Below are 20,624 nucleotides of genomic sequence, written 5' to 3' on the forward strand. Positions count from 1 at the left end.
GACATGAGCAACAATTTGCAGTCGGGTGCACCCAGTGCTCTCTATCGCCGCCGGCAGGGCCTCCTCCACATCTCGGATGGAGCCCCCGGCAAGCAGACAGAGTGAACACTGGCCTTCTCCCCGACGTTTCCGCTATTTCCCTAAGGGTCTCCATCACCCGTCTAACGTTGGAGCTCCCAATCACTAATAAACCCCTCCCCCCGTGTGCCTGCTCGGACCTTGCAGAAGGAGCGGCCACATGTCTATTCACAGGCAGAGTGGGCGATGCCACACGGCTAGCTAGCCTCCACATTGACCCTCCGCCTCGTGCGCCGCGAACGTAGCTCAACCCGCCACTCCCCTTGGGGAGAGGGTGGCCCAACCGCGCCCGGTACCCGCGAAGATGTCTCGACAGCAGGGACAGTGGGTGAAGCACGTAACACCTGGGGTGTACCATTTATAGTATTAACAAGGTTTTTATCAGTATCACTTACAAGGGGAGGCCGCCAATTGTGAAATTCAGATTCGATTCATACTGCGCATAGTAAAAGCTCATGGCCAGAGGTGTAATGTGGCAAAGCACCAAGATGCACTTCTCAGCCGTTGTCGAGAAAATCGACAGTTAAAAGAAACCGTTGCGGTGAAATACTCTCTACGATTAATAAATTTCTCCAGCGTCGTGGCGCAGCGGTAAGCGCTCGGGTTCGTAATGCAAAGGTCGCCGGATCGAATCTCGCGCCATGCAGTTTTTTTTATAATTATTTTTTGTAATTCAAATATATATATATATACTATTAATGAATTTCTTAGACATGTTGGTGAAGGCGGATCGCTCTCCAATTGTACCACCTCCATTTTTCCGTTTTTTTAACAGGGTGTACCAAAGCTCTCCCGTCCGCACTGATTTTCGACGATGTTATAAGTTGCGCTAGGGACCGCATCTACCTTCTTTCGAAGTTAGCAGGCAACTACGCTAGTTATGCGGCGGCTCGTTTCGGCCCATTCAACGTCTGTTCTTCAAGCGTAACGAGCGAGTAACGGAGTTTATATTTCATACCTGCCACAGCAAATTTGTGTTCGTGGGGTCTCTATTCTAATTCGAACGTTTGACTTACGCTACACGTATTCATTTCGGAATATTGTTTCTACGTCTTCCGTTAACTATACGTGGTTAATATTATGAAGGAAATTAATAACATTTGTGAAATACAACTTTGTTTACGGAAAACATAATGATGTTCGAAGTCGCCAGTTTTTCCACGACAAACGACTTTCAACAACTTATTATATGCATAATTGTTGCAACTGATTGCCGGGAATTATATATATATATATATATATATATATATATATATATATATATATATATATATATATATATATATATGAATTACAAATACTAAAAAAAAAGGTTACATGGTGCGAGATTCGATCCGGCGACTTTCGGATAACGAACCCGAGCGCTTACCGCTGCACCACGACGCTGTAGAAAGCTATTAATCGTAGAGAGTATTTCACCGCAACGGTTTCTTTTAATTGCCGATTTTCTCGACGACGGCTGAGAAGTGCATCTTGGTTCTTTGCCACATTACACCTCTGGCCATGAGCTTTTATTATGCGCAGTATGAATCGAATCTGAATTTCATAATTGGCGGCCTCCCCTTGTTAGTCTTAAAAGATACGAAGGTCAACTTTGCACTAAGGTGACAAAAGTCATGGAATAGTGATGTGCACATCTACAGATGGTATTAGTACGGCGTGCACTAGATATAAAAGGGCAGTGCACTGACGGAGTTGTCATTTGGACTTGACTCAAGTGAAAAGGCTCCCAACGTGATTATAGATCCACGACAGGAGTTAAGACAATGTGGACGCGGAATGGTACATGGAGTTAAACGCATGGGACATTTCAACATTCCAAGATCCACAGTGTCAAAAGTGTACCGTGAATACCAAATCTCACGCCTTACCCCTCACCAAGAACAACGCAGTGGCCGATGGCCTCGACTTATCGACCGAGACTAGCGGCGTTTGTTTACAGATGTTTGTGCTAACAGACAAGCGACACTGCCTGAAATAACAGCAGAAATCAGTGTGGGACATACTACGAACGTACCCGTTAGCAGCGTGTGGCGAAATTCAGCATTGATGCGCTATGGCAGCAGAAGACCGAAGCGAATGCCTTTGCTTACAGCACTACCAGGACTGCATCACCTATAGCGCCTCTTCTGGGGTCGTGACCATATCGGCTGGACGCTATACGACTGGAAAAACGTCACCTGGTCACATGAGTCCGGATTTCAGGTGATAAGCGCTGAGCTGTCAACAAGCCACGTACAAGCTCGTGGTGACCCCATAATGGTGGGGGTGTGTTTACATGGAACAGACTCGGTCCTCTGGACGTTTGGCTGCTTGGAGACCATTTGCAGCCAGTCATAGGCATCATGCTACCAAACAAGGAAGGAATTTTTATGAACGACAATGCTGCATGTCACTGGACCACGAAAGTGCGCAATTGATTTGAAGAACACTCTGGACAATTCGAGCGAATGTTTTGGCCACCTATATCGCCTGACATGAGTCCGATGGAACATTTGTGGAACATTATCGAGGGGTCAGTTTCTATCCAAAATCTTAGACCGTCAACACTTTCTCTATTATGGACGCAATAGAGGCAGCATGGTTTAATATTTCTGCAGAGTATTTCCAGCGACTCGTTGAGTCCTTTCCACGTCTAGTTGCTGCATTATATCGGACAAAAGGAGGCCCGGTACTACACTCATGCTCACAAATTAAGGATAATACTGATACATGGTGAAACAACGCTCTGGTGGGAGGTTTGCGGGTTTAAATCACCTCGGGGTATGACCATGCGGTGCATATGACATGCGGTCGTGGCACGGTGGCGCTGGCAGCAGTCCACATACACAGAGGTGTGTTGGTCCATGTCAGACTACGATGCAGCGAGTAAGTATACAGAGGTTTTCAGACGTGCTAACGGTGACTGTGTGTTGAAAATAGCTCAAAGAACACATATTGATGACATTATGAGGGGTAGATTACTAGGACGACTGGAGGCTGTCAAACATAGCAGGTCGTAGCACGGGCCCTCCGTGTGCCACAAAGTGTGAAGATTATTGCAACGATTCCAGCACACAGGAAACGTGTCCAGGCGCTACAGTATGGGACGTCCACAGTGTACAACACCACAAGAAGACCGATATCTCACCCCCAGTGCCCGCAGACGGCCACAGAGTACTGCAGGTAGTCTTGCTCGGGTCCTTACCCCAGCCACTAGAACAGTTGTCTACGGAAACACAGACTACAGACGACTGAACAGACATGATTTATTCGCCCGTAGACCTGCAAGGTGCATTCCACTGATCCCTGGTCACAGGAGAGACCATAAAGCCTGGTGTCAAGAACACAGTACATGGTCACTGGAACGGTGGTCCCGGATTATGTTCACGGACGAGTCCAGGTATAGTCTGAACAGTGATTCTCGTCGGGTTTTCATCTATAGTGAACCAGAAACCAGATACCAACCCCTTAAAGTCCTTGAAAAGGACCTGTATGGAGGTCATGGTTTGATGGTATGGGGTAGGATTATGATTGTTCCATACCTTTGACAGAGGAACTGTAACAGGTCAGGTGTATTGGGACGTCATTTTGCACCAGTATGTCCGCCTTTTCAGGTGTGCAGTGGGTCCCACCTTCCTCCTGATGGATGATAACGCACGGCCCCACCTTAGAAGATATCATGCGAATGGAGTGGCCTACCTGTTCTCCAGACCTAAACCCCATCGAGCACGTCTGGGATGCTCTCGGTCAATGTATCCCTGCACGTCTTCAAACCCCTAGGACACTTCAGGAGCTCGGACAGGCACTGGTGCAACAATGGGAGGCTATACCCCAGCAGCCGCTCGACCACCTGATCCAGAGTATGCCAACCCGGTGTGCGGCCTGTGTACGCGTGCATGGTGAACATATGCCATATTGATGTCGGGGTACATGCGCAGGAAACAGTTGCGTTTTGTAGCACATGTGCTTCGGGACGATTTTCTCAACTTACCACCAATACCATGGACTTACAGATCTGTGTCGTGTGTGTTCCCTATATGCCTATGATATTAGCGCCAATTTTGTGTAGTGCCACATTGTGTGGCACCACATTCTGCGATTATCCTTAATTTATGAGCATGAGTGTGTGTTAAGAGATATACCACGACTCTTGTTACCTCAACGTATGCTACAGCCTGGCTGCAAGTGTGTCAGCTTTTTGCCCATCCTTGCCCACCTGTGTCCATAGACGCCAGCCTGGCTCAGACGTAACCGATTTCTTCTGACACGAACTCCCGCTTGTCCACACCCAGATGGCGGTGAGGTGCACGCTCGCCTCGACTCTCACTGCGTGTTGTGCCTGTGTGCGTCTCTGGTATTCGTGACAGTGCAAGGAGCCTACTGCGCAAGGGTGGTCTCCATCGCGGCGGTCGTCACGGTGCCGCTGCCCTTCTCTGGGCTTGAGGGTGTTGAGCCCGCCGGCTACAGCTTCATCGTCGCCCCTGGCACGTCCACTGACGAGCATTTCAAGGCGGTAAGTCGCAGTTTCCTCAGCATATGCGTCGCTGCAAAACTGGTAAAAAGTACTGTAGGTGTCAAACTATGGTCAATACACTCTTCTTTTACGTGTGCTGCAACACCGCCTTTACTTCCCCCCACTTCTGTTCCATACGCGAATAGCGACTGTTGCCAACCATCCATATGAGCACTAATTTTTCTGACTTTCCTGGAGAGTTCATTTCACAAGATGTATGCAAAAGGAAGTAACACACTCTTCTTTTGCTGGTGCCTTGTCCCGCGGTTTCAAAAATGGTTCAAATGGCTCTGAGCACTATGGGACTCAACTGCTGAGGTCATTAGTCTTCTAGAACTTAGAACTAGTTAAACCTAACTAACCTAAGGACATCACAAACATCCATGCCCGAGGCAGGATTCGAACCTGCGACCGTAGCGGTCTTGCGGTTCCAGACTGCAGCGCCTTTAACCGCATGACCACTTCGGCCGGCCCCGCGGTTTCGCAGGGTCAGTATGGTTAGGACGGATTTGTCAAGGTTGATTTTAAGGGGTGGCCGTATGCCTTTCTGCCCTCCTCCCCCCCCCCCCCCCAGGACGGAATTAGTGTACCCCAGCTGTCTGCATCCAGTGTAACCCATGCGAACATGTTCAGATGTCTGCGATTCGTGTAACTGAGGCGGAGCGTGGGGACCAGCCCGGTATTCACCTAGCGGGATCTGGAAAACCGCCTAAAAACCACATCCAGGCTGTCCGGCACACTGGCCGACGTCGCTAATCCACCAGGCGGATTCGATCCGGGACCGGCGCGCCTACCCGAGTCCAAGAAGCAGCGCATTAGCGCTCTCGGCTAACCTGGCGAGTTTTGAAAGGAAGTGACACAATGACGGAACGAAATCGAAACAAAAAGAGGGAGTTGTGCTACATAAATTAAAGTTGGTAGTCGTGTTTCTACATCTGAAAGATGATGTCTACTCAAGGTTCGCACCAGTCGAATAAGAGTGGCTCTAGTAGCGTCACTGTGGGGATGTTCATTAGCTTCACTTTAAATACCCGATATGACGGTCGTGAATCGATGTTAGTCAAGTTCATCCTTCAGGCGGCAAAGACGCCAACACTTCAGTGAGTCTGAAGGAGGTGGTGTAGCGGGACTATGAGAAGCTGGATGTTCCTTCTGCGATATTGATGAAAGACGTGGCAGAAATGTAGCTACTGTATATGATTGCTGGCAGCGGAGATCAGGAGGATGTACGGTCGCAAAAAGGCCGGGCTCCGGGAGGCCACGTGGCACTAGCGAGAGGTTCAAATGGCTCTGAACACTATGCGACTTAACTTCTCAGGTCATCAGTCCCCTAGAACTTAGAACTACTTAAACCTAACTAACCTAAGGACATCACACACATCCAAGCCCGAGGCAGAATTCGAACCTGTGACCGTACCGGTCATGCGGTTCCACAATGAAGCGCCTAGAACCGCTCGGCTACATGGGCCGGCGGACTTCACACACATCCATGCCCGAGGCAGGCCTGCAGCCCAACCTGTCTGCGTGCTATACACACTAGACTACACCTCCAGTAATAGTCTCGGATGCGATTTCGTATGTACTCTCGTGGCTCACCACCCACCCTCACTATAAATTTGTACGTAAATCTGATGATTTGACCTGTTGCGACGCTATTCATGAACAGCATTCCAAGGAGTGTTTTCCAGCAGGATAACGTTCGTCCACGTACCGCTCTTGTAGCCGCTGTTGTTATTCTACAGAGTGTCGACATGCTGGCTTGGCCAGCTCGAAAACCTGTGTTGACCGATTAAGTGCAACAGCATGGACCTCCACCCAACAAACTGACATTGGGCACCTGTACAATATAATGCATCCACGTTGCACGATTGCTCTCAATATTCTGGCGGTTACACCTGTTATTAATGTACCACTGTTCCATGGCTTGTCTCGAGCTTACATTAATCTGCGAGCTTGCAATGTTCATCATTTCAGTATGTTACCTAAAAAAACCGATTCCTGAACATTCATTACTCTACATTAATTATTTTTTGGCGTCCGATTTTTTTACCACCAGTGAATATTTCCTGGCGCTTCTTGGACTGTACGCTCTCGGAGGTTTGATAGTGAACGTTTCTGTAAAGCAAAGCGCCTTGTATGGTCTACTATTAGATTTTCATTAGTTCCTTCCTAACGCTCTCACATTTACTGAACAAACGAGTGATGAGACGTAGGAGCTCTTCTTTCGATCATCTGTGCCTCCCCTATTACTCTTGCTTAATGTCTTTAGCTTAAGAGGAATACTTAGTCACTTCAACGACCGTTTCCTAAGTCACTTCCTTAAGTGAATAAATTTCGTTTCCTTGAGGTCACCTTGCGAAATCGCGCAGCGGTTAACACACTGGGGCCGCATTCGGGAGGACGGCGGTTCAAATCCGCATTCGACCATCCAGATTTAGGTTTTCTGTGATTTCCCTAAATCGCTTCAGAGAAATGCCGGGATGGTTCCTTTGAAAGGGCACGGCAGATTTCCTCCACCATCCTTGAAATAATTCGAGCTTGCGCCCTGTCTCTAATGACCTTAATATCGACGGGACGTTAATTCTTAATCTTCCTTCCTTCCTTCCTCCTTGGCGTAAACCCGGAATCTGCTTATTGTATAACTAGGTTTATGTGACAGGTTAATACTGGGTGTTACCCAACTGAGACTTGCGGCGTTACGATTGTTTAACTACAAAAGGCGATTTCGAGTTTTAGATCAACCGTGTTTTGTGACCCATATAGAAATTTATCTGTGGAGGGAAACAAGTTTAGTACCTCAGTTCTGTATACTCTTTGCTTCCGTCCATGCTCGCTTCTGTTGAACATTTGCATCACTGGATCAGAAATTAATTTTAAAAAATATTGTTGTAGGTTCTGTTTATACCGCAACGAGAGAGAAAAGTTGATATGAGAATACGAGGGATGACGGCAGTGATTAACTTCTCAGCTTGAACTGTCGTCAAATAACTTGAATATTCCCCACACAGCGGCAAAGAGTATATAACTCCCAAAAAGTCACAGTAAATAAAATATTTCGTTCATATAAAATATGCCCAAATTATTAAAAGCAACATCGTTTTTATGTAAATGATTTCCTCTGTTTTGTCAGCTTGTAAAAGATGAATTATATCACTTGACGAAAATAATCATCGTCATACGTTGCATCATTCTCAGGTGTTATTTACAGGGTGTTTCAAAAATGACCGGTATATTTGAAACGGCAATAAAAACTAAACGAGCAGCGATAGAAATACACCGTTTGTTGCAATATGCTTGGGACAACAGTACATTTTCAGGCGGACAAACTTTCGAAATTACAGTAGTTACAATTTTCAACAACAGATGGCGCTGCAAGTGATGTGAAAGATATAGACGACAACGCAGTCTGTGGGTGCGCCATTTTGTACGTCGTCTTTCTGCTGTAAGCGTGTGCTGTTCACAACGTGCAAGTGTGCTGTGGACAACATGGTTTATTCCTTAGAACAGAGGATTTTTCTGGTGTTGGAATTCCATCGCCTAGAACACAGCGTTGTTGCAACAAGACGAAGTTTTCAACGGAGGTTTAGTGTAACCAAAGGACCGAAAAGCGATACAATAAAGGATCTGTTTGCAAAATTTCAACGGACTGGGAACGTGACGGATGAACGTGCTGGAAAGGTAGGGCGACCGCGTACGGCAACCACAGAGGGCAACGCGCAGCTAGTGCAGCAGGTGATCCAACAGCGGCCTCGGGTTTCCGTTCGCCGTGTTGCAGCTGCGGTCCAAATGACGCCAACGTCCACGTATCGTCTCATGCGCCAGAGTTTACACCTCTATCCATACAAAATTCAAACGCGGCAACCCCTCAGCGCCGCTACCATTGCTGCACGAGAGACATTCGCTAACGATATAGTGCACAGGATTGATGACGGCGATATGCATGTGGGCAGCATTTGGTTTACTGACAAAGCTTATTTTTACCTGGACGGCTTCGTCAATAAACAGAACTGGAGCATATGGGGAACCGAAAAGCCCCATGTTGCAGTCCCATCGTCCCTGCATCCTCAAAAAGTGCTGGTCTGGGCCGCCATTTCTTCCAAAGGAATCATTGGCCCATTTTTCAGATCCGAAACGATTACTGCATCACGCTATCTGCACATTCTTCGTGAATTTGTGGCGGTACAAACTGCCTTAGACGACACTGCGAACACCTCGTGGTTTATGCAAGATGGTGCCCGGCCACATCGCACGGCCGACGTCTTTAATTTCATGAATGAATATTTCGATGATCGTGTGATTGCTTTGGGCTATCCGAAACATACAGGAGGCGGCGTGGATTGGCCTCCCTATTCGCCAGACATGAACCCCTGTGACTTCTTTCTGTTGGGACACTTGAAAGACCAGGTGTACCGCCAGAATCCAGAAACAATTGAACAGCTGAAGCAGTACATCTCATCTGCATGTGAAGCCATTCCGCCAGACACGTTGTCAAAGGTTTCGGGTAATTTCATTCAGAGACTACGCCATATTATTGCTACGCATGGTGGATATGTGGAAAATATCGTACTATAGAGTTTCCCAGACCGCAGCGCCATCTGTTGTTGACAATTGTAACTACTGTAATTTCGAAAGTTTGTCTGCCTGAAAATGTACTGTTGTCCCAAGCATATTGCAACAAACGGTGTATTTCTATCGCTGCTCGTTTAGTTTGTATTGCCGTTTCAAATATACCGGTCATTTATGAAACACCCTGTAAATGCATCTGTAAGTTGTGAGTAACAAACTTTTTTTCACCTTGTGGCTCAGCAGCACAAAAATAATTTAACGAATTCAGGCAGCAGAAAAGAAGAAACTTGGTTTAACTTTCAGTAACAATGATCACTGATCACAGATTAGAGGGACAATATGCGAGTCGTTAATGCTCGTTTCACAACAATTTTCGCAAACGTGATGTCATTTTGACGTCACGTGCATTATCGATGACCGCATGAGCGGCTATCGACTTTGTGACAGTGAAGAATATTATTGCACTTCCAGTCACTCGCAGCGATTTAAGCTGTTCCTACGTCGCCACACACTCGAAAGCCGGGCCGGCCGCGGTGGCCGTGCGGTTCTAGGCGCTCCAGTCCGGAGCCGTGCTGCTGCTACGGTCGCAGGTTCGAATCCTGCCTCGGGCATGGGTGTGTGTGATGTCCTTAGGTTAGTTAGGTTTAAGTAGTTCTAAGTTCTAGGGGACTGATGACCACAGCAGTTGAGTCCCATAGTGCTCAGAGCCATTTGAACCATTTTTCGAAAGCCGGTGTATATGCGGAAATAAAGAGCCAAATATTTGTGAGAAGGAAATTATTAATTTCATTGTTGCTCGTTTCAGTAGCAGCAATTTAAGCTCTCCTATTAGGTTCCTGCCTAACCCTATACTAGGAAATCGCTAAATATTTGTTTCATCCTTTGTTCTCAGACAAAAAAAATGGCTCTGAGCACTATGGGACTCAAATGCTGTGGTTATCAGTCCCCTAGAACTTAGAACTACTTAAACCTAACTAACCTAAGGACATCACACACATCCATGCCCGAGGCAGGATTCGAACCTGCGACCGTAGCAGTCCCACGGTTCCGGACTGCGCGCCTAGAACCTCGAGACCATCGTTCTCAGATCAGACTGAATATAAATAACATCCAGTATTGCATAACATAGTTGTATTACATTCATAAAAAATTAACAGAATGTGTTAGTAATGCTGACATGAAAAATATTGCATTTAACGGGATGAGAACAAAAACTTTCGATTCCACCAACCAAACGCTATTTAACGCTGTGCCTTAATTCCGGTCTTGGTTATCATATTCTATCTTGAAGGCTTGTATCGTTGATATGTTATGAAGCGACATTTAATGATAATAGTGATGGGTTTGTGATAAATTTTCAACATTCTGTTACATTGAACGGCATACTACGTTACTTCTTATATAAAGACATTCATCGTCGATAAATCATTACGTGACATTTTGTTATAGCAGTAATTATAATAAATCATTCCAAGAAAGACGCGTTTTTGTAGATTTCCGGTACGTGTGCATGAAATCTTGTGAGAGGTTCGCATCGAATGCTAACGAAAGTCGATAGCCGATCATGCGGTGGATATTATATGTGACATCGAAATGACCTCATGTTTGCGGGAATTGTTGTGAAACGAGCATTCCCCTAAAAAAGAGAAAAAATCACCATTTTTGTAGTCAAAAAGAATACATTCATACGGGGCGAAAATTACTTAAACCGACGAACTCTGGGAGGTGCACGAGAGACGAACATTATCCTCTAACATGTTAATTACCTGTCACCTTTTTTTAATCCGGCGGACTCATGCAGTTGCGCATAACATGGAGACGAATCAGACGAATGTAACAAACGTCATTCATGAGCAGTTGTCAATCCATTTCACTTAAAGCATGTGCACAAAGTGAAACCAGATAATTATCTATTCAGAGCACATTTTTCGCAGTGGTACCTAGAACAGTGTCATATGCGCTTCTACATTTCCTTCCTCTGTGCTGTTTATCGATGAAACAGCGTTCAGGTGTGATGGGGTCTTCAACACTCACAATTCACATGTTTTGAGTGGGGTTAATCCACATGCAGCATTTACTCACGATCGTCAGTTGCGGTTCTACGTGAATGTGTGGTCACATGTTGTGCGCGACTGTTTAAATAGGCCATATCTCCTGCTTAGTCCATTAAATGACACGCATTATTATAACTTCCTCGCCAGAGGATAAACAGGGTTTCTGGACGACGTGTTACACGCTACAAGATAGCGCATGTGGTTCCATTATGACGGGGCGCCAGCACGTTTCAGTCGTCCCGTGCGTCAGTTCTTGAACCGACAGTTTCAGATGGTTCAAATGCCTCTGAGCACTATGGGACTTAACACCTGAGGTGATCAGTCCCCTAGAACTTACAACTACTTAAACCTAACTAACCTAAGGACATCACACACATCCTTGCCCGAGGCAGTATTCGAACCTGTGACCGTATCGGTCGCGCGGTTCCAGACTGAAGCGCCTAGAACCGCTCGGCCACAGCGGCCGGCAACAGTTGCAAGAACAGTGGATTGACAGTGGTAGTCCTGTAACTCGATTCCCTGATTTGACCTCTCTGGACGTTTTTGTACAACGAAAGATGTACAACTTTGTTTACGAAACCCCTGTTGAATTAGAAGCGAACCTTGTTGGCCAGATAGTAGCAACACCAGCAAAAATTAAGGATGTTCCTGCATTCTTTGACCGTGTTAGACGGAACACGACCAATCGGTGTAACCTCTGCTTTACAAGTCAATGTGACATTCTTGAACCAGTACTGTAATTGAAGTAATTGTGTTGTGTTAATGTTGTTGTCTCTTGGTAATAAGGCATTAGAACTTGTGTTGCTTTCGACTCTCACAGAAAACACATTAGAAAAATTGTTATCATTGTCAGACTGTTTGTTAAAAAACACTGACAGAAAAAAATCGCAAAACCAAGAAGAAGTTGTTCAACATGCACGATAGTTGGTAGGCTTGTTTCTGCATCTGAGAGACGATGTCTATTAAAATTACGCACCAGTCGCATAACATTGACGCTCTTACTGTCGCTATAAGAACGCAAATCAGGTATGCTTTAAATACATACTCTAACGGTCGTAAGCGCTAGTTGCCTTTGCGATCGGACGTAGTGAGCTGATGTTAGTCAAGAATGCATTTATGGCGACAGAAACGCCATTATCAGCATCTCACTTGAGTTTGAACGAGGCTGTCTAAGAGGGCGGCGACAAGCTGGATGTTCCTTTGCGATACTGGAGAAAGACTTGGTAAGAATGAAGCCACTACACAAGATTGCTGGCAGCGTTGATCACAAGAACGTACGGTCGCAAGAAAACCGGGCTACGACAGCCACGCGGCACTACCAAGTGAGAAGACTATCGTGTTCGGTGACTGGCTCTGGTGCAGCGTACTGCATCTGCAGCAGCAATTTGAGCAGCAGTTGGCACCACGGTGACACTTCGACCTGCTACTAACCTTTTCTTCAAGGACACCTGCCATGTAGCGTGTCTGCGAGTTCAGTGATGTGAAGCGACAGCCCATTGGAGGGCAGGATGGAGGCCTGTTGTGGTTTCTGCAGTAAGCTGGTTCTGCCTCGGTGCCAGTGATGGCCGTGTGTTGGTCAGAAGGAGACCACTTGAGGGCCTACAGCCAATCTACACTACTGCCCATTAAAACTGATACACCAAGAAGAAATGCAGATGATAAATGGGTATTCATTGGACAAATATATCATACTAGAACTGACATGTGATTACATTTTCACGCAATTTGGGTGCATAGATCCTGAGAAATAAGTACCCAGAACAACCACCTCTGGCCGTAATAACGGCCTTGATAGGCCTGGGCATTGAGTCAAACAGAGCTTGGATGGCGTGTACAGGCACAGCTGCCCATGCAGCTTCAACACGATTTCAACACGATACCACAGGTCATCAAGAGTAGTGACTGGTGTATTGTGACGAGCCAGTAGCTCGGCCACCATCGACCACACGTTTTCAGTTGGTGAGAGATCTGGAGAATGTGCTGTCCAGGGCAGCAGTCGAAAATTTTCTGTATCCAGAAAGGCCCGTATAGGACCTGCAACATGCGGTCGTGCATTATCCTGCTGAAATGTAGGGTTTCGCAGGGATCGAATGAAGGGTAGAGCCAGGGATCGTAACACATCTGAAATGTAACGTCCGCGAACAAGAGAAGACCGAGACGTGTAACCAATGACACCCCATACCATCACGCCGGGTGATACGCCAGTATGGCGATGACTAATACACGTTTCCAATGTGCGTTCACCGCGATGTCCCCAAACACGAATGCGACCATCGTGATGCTGTAAACAAAACCTAGATTCAACAGAGAAAATGACGTTTTGCCATTCGTGCACCCAAGTTCGTCGTTGAGTACACCATCGCAGGCGCTCCTGTCTGTGATGCAGCGTCATGGGTAACCGCAGCCATGGTCTCCGAGCTGATAGTCCATGCTATTCCAAACGTCGTCGAACTGTTCGTGCAGATGGTTTTTGTCTTGCAAACGTCCTTATCTGTTGACTCAGGGACCGAGACGTGGCTGTACGAAGCGTTCCAGCCATGCGGATAAGATGCCTGTTATCTCGACTGCTAGTGATACGAGGCCGTTGGGATCCAGCACGGCGTTCCGTATTACCCTCCTGAACCCACCGATTCCACGTTCTGCGAACAGTCATTGGATCTCGACCAACGCGAGCAGCAATGTCGCGATACGATAAACCGCAATCGCGATAAGCTACAATCCGACCTTTATCAAAGTCGGAAACGTGATGGTACACATTTCTCCTCCTTACACTAGGCATCACAACAACGTTTCACCAGGCAACGCCGGTCAACTGCTGTTTGTGTATGAGAAATAGGTTGGAAACTTTCCTCACGTCAGCACGCTGTAGGTGTATCCACCGGCGCCAACCCTGTGTGAATGCTCTGAAAAGCTAATCATTTGCATATCAAAGCATCTTCTTCCTGTCGGTTAAATTTCTCGTCTGTAGCACGTCATCTTCGTGGTGTAGCAATTTTAATGCCCAGTAGTGTATCAGCTTGCTAGACACACTGGACTACACCTGGAGCTATGGTCTGGGATGCTACTTCTTATGACAGAAGCGCTCTCGTGGCTATACCACGCACCGTGACTGCAAAATTGTACGTCAATCTGATTATTCGGCCTGTTGCGCTGCCATTCATGAACAACATTCCAGGGAGAGCTTTCCAACAAGATAACGCTCGTCCACATACCGCTGTTGTAACCCAACACACACTGAAGAATGTCTACATGTTGCCTTGGCCTGCTCGATCACCAACGGACTATAACCTCAGTGTCATCCACAAACAGCCTTAACCGTTCTTGTGTGCTGCCGACATCGTACTCTATCAAACGGTTCAAATGGCTCTGAGCACTATGGGACTTAACATCTGACGTCATCAGTCCCCTAGAACTTAGAACTACTTAAACCTAACTAACCTAAGGACATCATCACATCCATGCCCGAGGCAGGATTCGAATCTGCGACGTAGCAGTCGCGCGGTTCCTAACTGGAGAGTGTAGAACCGCTCGGCCACATCGGCCGGCGTCACTCTATCCCTCAAACTGACATCTGGCATCTGCACAACACAAATCATTGTAAGGGGTTCACCATCGTGCTGGAGCAAATGTAATTTCGATGTATTGCTCACGCGCTGCCTGCGACAGAAAATATCTTTGCTGCAATACAGTCGCAGGTCAGAGCAGTCTCGGCAATTGTTGCAATCGCTCGCTGCTACAGAGCAGTTCTAGTCTGTCGCTGGTACAGCGCAGTTCATAGCCATGTATTTGTAAGTTAAATTTTATTATTTTTACTGGCATGCGCGTAATTAAGTCACTTGTCTGAGATGTTAATATGAATTTGTTTCAATCTTTTTGTGATTCGTCAGCACCAGTTGACCCAGATTTGTAATATCCAATTCTTCATATAATGGATTGCATATCTTTATCAATAATGTAAAGGATCCAGAATGAGATTTTCACTCTACAGCGGAGTGTGCGCTGACATGAAACTTCCTGGCAGATTAAAACTGTATGCCCGACCGAAACTCGAACTCTGGACCTTTGCCTTTCGCGGGCAAGTGCTCTACCAACTGAACTACCGAAGCACGACTCACGGCAGGTACTCACAGCTTTAATTCTGCCAGTGCCTCGTCTCCTACCTTCCAAACTTTACAGAAGCTCTCCTGCGAACCTTGCAGAACTAGCACTCCTGAAAGAAAGGATATTGCGGAGACATGGCTTAGCCACAGCCTGGGGGATGTTTCCAGAATGAGATTTTCACTCTGCAGCGGAGTGTGCGCTGATATGAAACTTCCTGGCAGATTAAAACTGTGTGCTCGACCGAGACTCGAACTAGGGACCTTTGCCTTTCGCGGGCAAGTGCTCTACCAACTGAGCTACCGAAGCACGACTCACGCCCGGTACTCACAGCTTTAATTCTGCCAGTACCTCGTGTCCTACCTTCCAAACTTTACAGAAGCTCTCCTGCGAACCTTGCAGAACTAGAACTCCTGAAAGAAAGGATATTGCGGAGACATGGCTTAGCCACAGCCTGGGGGATGTTTCCAGAATGAGATATTCACTCTGCAGCGGAGTGTGCGCTGATATGAAACTTCCTGGCACATTAAAACTGTGTGCCCGACCGAGACTCGTACTCGGGACCTTTGCCTTTCGCGGGCAAGTGCTCTACCGAGACACCAGGAGAGCTTCTGTAAAGTTTGGAAGGTAGGAGACGAGGTACTGGCAGAATTAAAGCTGTGAGTACCGGGCGTGAGTCGTGCTTCGGTAGCTCAGTTGGTAGAGCACTTGCCCGCAAAAGGCAAAGGTCCCGAGTTCGAGTCTCGGTCGGGCACACAGTTTTAATCTGCCAGGAAGTTTCAATGTAAAGGACTTTCAGAATATAATTTTACCAATCTACAAAAACGAAAGGAATAATTTTGCCCTAAGTCATTACCAGTCCCGATCCAGTGATTTATTTAAATGGAAATGGAGATGAGCGATTGGCGTCATTGGCCGGGAGGCCCCTTGCGGGGCAGGTCCGGCCGCCTTGGTGCAGGTCTTATTACATTCGACGCCACATTGGGCGACCTGCGCGCCGGACGGGGATGAAATGATGATGAAGACAGCGCAACACCCAGTCCCTGAGCGGAGAAAATCCCCAACCCAGCCGGGAATCGAACCCGGGCACGTAGGACCGCAATCAGTCACGCTGACCACTCAGCTATCGGGGCGGCCATCTATTTAAATTTGAATATTTCAGAAGTTTTTGCAAATCATAGTCATGTGTTCTTTAGCAATCAGACGACCAGCTGTGCAGCTGTGTCAATAAGCGAAGTCACTTTTTCTAATAATTCAGATCTCAGACAAATGTTGTCCAGTAGGCCAGCATTTGCACTAAGCTGTGCCATTTACGAGCAGATATATAGACAGCGTTATCCGGCGACACCATCATGAGGTAAGAATTTTTCAGATTGATTTCACAGGGCTCTAGCGTAGCGCTGCTTACGTCAAAATTTATCAGTTTTCATGAGTTAAGATATAAACAAAAAAATTATCATTTTTATTATTTTATACGGGAAGGTTACAGCATGCACGTCTGCATGCTTGAATTCAACATTCTGGTGGTTACAGCTGTTATTATTGTACCAGCATTTCACATTTACAATGGCTTATCTCACGCTTACATGAAACTGTGATCTTGTGTTAATCACTGAAATATGTTACCTGCTATCCGCGGACCTAACCGAATCAGGCGCGCCGCCGGCCGGTGTGGCCGTGCGGTTCTAGGCGCTTCAGTCTGGAACCGCGCGAACGCTACGGTCACAGGTTCGAATCCTGCCTCGGGCATGTACGTGTGTGATGTCCTTAGGTTAGTTAGGTTTAAGTAGTTCTAAGCTCTAGGGTACTAATTGTTGTGTCTAGACAAGACAGCCTAGACACAATGAGAGGAAGCCGAAAGGCACGCGCTTAAACTCACGCAGACTGGCGTGAGGTCTGAAACAGGATACGTAATGAATGCTATAAAGAAAAGTACGTAGCTTCTGGAATACTTAACTTTAATACACATTTGTAGAACATCGCTCTTGATGATACATTAATAGAATCTCAATATCAATTGAATACGGCGCCTTGCTAGGTCGTAGCAAATGTAGCTGAAGGCTATGCTAACTATCGTCTCGGCAAATGAGACCGTATTTGTCAGTGAACCGTTCCTTGCAAAGTCGGCTGTACAACTGGACAACTGGGGCGAGTGCCAGGACGTCACTCTAGACATGCCGTGTGGTGGCGCTCGGTCTGCAATTACTGACAGTGGCGACACGCGGGTCCGACGTATACTAACGGACCGCGGCCGATTTAAAGGCTACCACCTAGCAAGTGTGGTGTCTGGCGGTGACACCACACTAATGACCTCAGATGTTACGTCCCATAGTGCTCAGAGCCATTTGAATGAATCGGGCGCGCCCTGCCGTCGCTCAGCCCGGCCCCACATGCGTGGTGGTCGGCCTTAGCTTCACGTCGCGGCCGCCAGAAGCTCATGGCGTTATCTCCGGCTAAAGAGGTCGCGCCATTCAATAGTTCTTGCCTGCATCTCCCTCTATGGCCACAAGCTATAACGGGAGCACAGACCTGATGCCGCGGCCACTCGCTCTTGCTCGCTAGCTGTGTTAATATCGATGTGTTATTGTATAGATCTTATATGACAACCTTGGGCTTAGAATTTAGTTACGATTTGCTTGCACTGTGGATTTGTGAATTGTATTGTGAACTTAATTACGTAGCTACTTGCTATGAGAGCAATAGAAGTGCCTGCTTCAGTGTGGAGAATAAAGATAAGTAATCTTCCTGATCGCTGGCGCCTTACTTTGAGACTAATCTTTTCTCGGCCATCACATCTTGCGTCACACCCCGGTCACGTCCTGCTACCAATTCCAACTTATGAAACTTCCTGGCACATTAAAACTGTGTGCCGGACCGAGACTCGAACTCGGGACCTTTGCCTTTCGCGGGCCAGTGCTCGAGTCTCGGTCCGGCATACAGTTTTAATCTGCCAGGAAGTTTCATATCAGCGCACACTCCGCTGCAGAGTGAATATCTCATTCTGGATCCTTTACATTATTGATAAAGATATGCAATCCATTATATGAAAAATTGGATATTACAAATCTGGGTCAACTGGTGCTGACGAATCACAAAAAGATTGAAACAAATTCATATTAACATCTCAGACAAGTGACTTAATTACGCGCATGCCAGTAAAAATAATAAAATTTAACTTACAAATACATGGCTATGAACTGCGCTGTACCAGCGACAGACTAGAACTGCTCTGTAGCAGCGAGCGATTGCAACAATTGCCGAGACTGCTCTGACCTGCGACTGTATTACAGCAAAGATATTTTCTGTCGCAGGCAGCGCGTGAGCAATACATCGAAATTACATTTGCTCCAGCACGGTGGTGAACCCCTTACAATGATTTGTGTTGTGCAGATGCCAGATGTCAGTTTGAGGGATAGAGTGACGCCGGCCGATGTGGCCGAGCGGTTCTACACTCTCCAGTTAGGAACCGCGCGACTGCTACGTCGCAGATTCGAATCCTGCCTCGGGCATGGATGTGATGATGTCCTTAGGTTAGTTAAGTTTAAGTAGTTCTAAGTTCTAGGGGACTGATGACGTCAGATGTTAAGTCCCATAGTGCTCAGAGCCATTTGAACCATTTGATAGAGTACGATGTCGGCAGCACACAGGAACGGTTAAGGCTGTTTGTGGATGACACTGAGGTTATAGTCCGTTGGTGATCGAGCAGGCCAAGGCAGCATGTAGACATTCTTCAGTGTGTGTTGGGTTACAACAGCGGTATGTGGACGAGCGTTATCTTGTTGGAAAGCTCTCCCTGGAATGTTGTTCATGAATGGCAGCGCAAGAGGACGAATAATCAGATTGACGTACAATTTTGCAGTCACTGTGCGTGGTATAGCCACGAGAGCGCTTCTGTCGTAAGAAGTAGCATCCCAGACCATAGCTCCAGGTGTAGTCCAGTGTGTCTAGCAAGCTGATACACTACTGGGCATTAAAATTGCTACACCACGAAGATGACGTGCTACAGACGAGAAATTTAACCGACAGGAAGAAGATGCTGTGATATGCAAATGATTAGCTTTTCAGAGCATTCACACAGGGTTGGCGCCGGTGGATACACCTACAGCGTGCTGACGTGAGGAAAGTTTCCAACCTATTTCTCATACACAAACAGCAGTTGACCGGCGTTGCCTGGTGAAACGTTGTTGTGATGCCTAGTGTAAGGAGGAGAAATGTGTACCATCACGTTTGCGACTTTGATAAAGGTCGGATTGTAGCTTATCGCGATTGCGGTTTATCGTATCGCGACATTGCTGCTCGCGTTGGTCGAGATCCAATGACTGTTCGCAGAACGTGGAATCGGTGGGTTCAGGAGGGTAATACGGAACGCCGTGCTGGATCCCAACGGCCTCGTATCACTAGCAGTCGAGATGACAGGCATCTTATCCGCATGGCTGGAACGCTTCGTACAGCCACGTCTCGGTCCCTGAGTCAACAGATAAGGACGTTTGCAAGACAAAAACAATCTGCACGAACAGTTCGACGACGTTTGGAATAGCATGGACTATCAGCTCGGAGACCATGGCTGCGGTTACCCTTGACGCTGCATCACACACAGGAGTGCCTGCGATGGTGTACTCAACGACGAACTTGGGTGCACGAATGGCAAAACGTCATTTTCTATGTTGAATCTAGGTTTTGTTTACAGCATCATGATGGTCGCATTCGTGTTTGGGGACATCGCGGTGAACGCACATTGGAAACGTGTATTAGTCATCGCCATACTGGCGTATCACCCGGCGTGATGGTATGGGGTGTCATTGGTTACACGTCTCGGTCTCCTCTTGTTCGCATTGACGGCACTTTGAAGAGCGGACGTTACATTTCAGATGTGTTACGACCCGTGGCTCTACCCTTCATTCGATCCCTGCGAAACCCTACATTTCAGCAGGATAATGCACGACCGCATGTTGCAGGTCCTATACGGGCCTTTCTGGATACAGAAAATTTTCGACTGCTGCCCTGGACAGCACATTCTCCAGATCTCTCACCAACTGAAAACGTGTGGTCGATGGTGGCCGAGCTACTGGCTCGTCACAATACACCAGTCACTACTCTTGATGACCTGTGGTATCGTGTTGAAATCGTGTTGAAGCTGCATGGGCAGCTGTACCAGTACACGCCATCGTCGTGCTTGAGTAGCTCAGTGGTAGGCGGCACGGTAGGTCAGCGTGTTCGGTCAGAGGGTAACGTGCCTTCTGTAATAAAAAAAAATGAGTTAACAGATCAACAACGAACTTAAATGGATGTGTTACGACGTCCGCTCCGAGCAGATACAACGAACTAAAGCGAAA

At 47.0% G+C, this 20,624-nt stretch overlaps 1 non-coding gene across 1 annotated transcript; it reads left to right on the plus strand.

Annotated features, from left to right (window-relative positions):
* Positions 1-15,971: 15,971 nt before the first annotated feature.
* Positions 15,972-16,046, plus strand: Trnal-caa (transfer RNA leucine (anticodon CAA)). The gene has a single exon. It is a non-coding gene; the product is annotated as a tRNA-Leu (tRNA).
* The last annotated feature ends 4,578 nt before the right edge of the window (positions 16,047-20,624 follow it).

The sequence above is a fragment of the Schistocerca nitens genome, chromosome 8 (assembly GCF_023898315.1).
Source record: "Schistocerca nitens isolate TAMUIC-IGC-003100 chromosome 8, iqSchNite1.1, whole genome shotgun sequence".
NCBI classification, from domain to species: Eukaryota; Metazoa; Arthropoda; class Insecta; order Orthoptera; family Acrididae; genus Schistocerca; species Schistocerca nitens.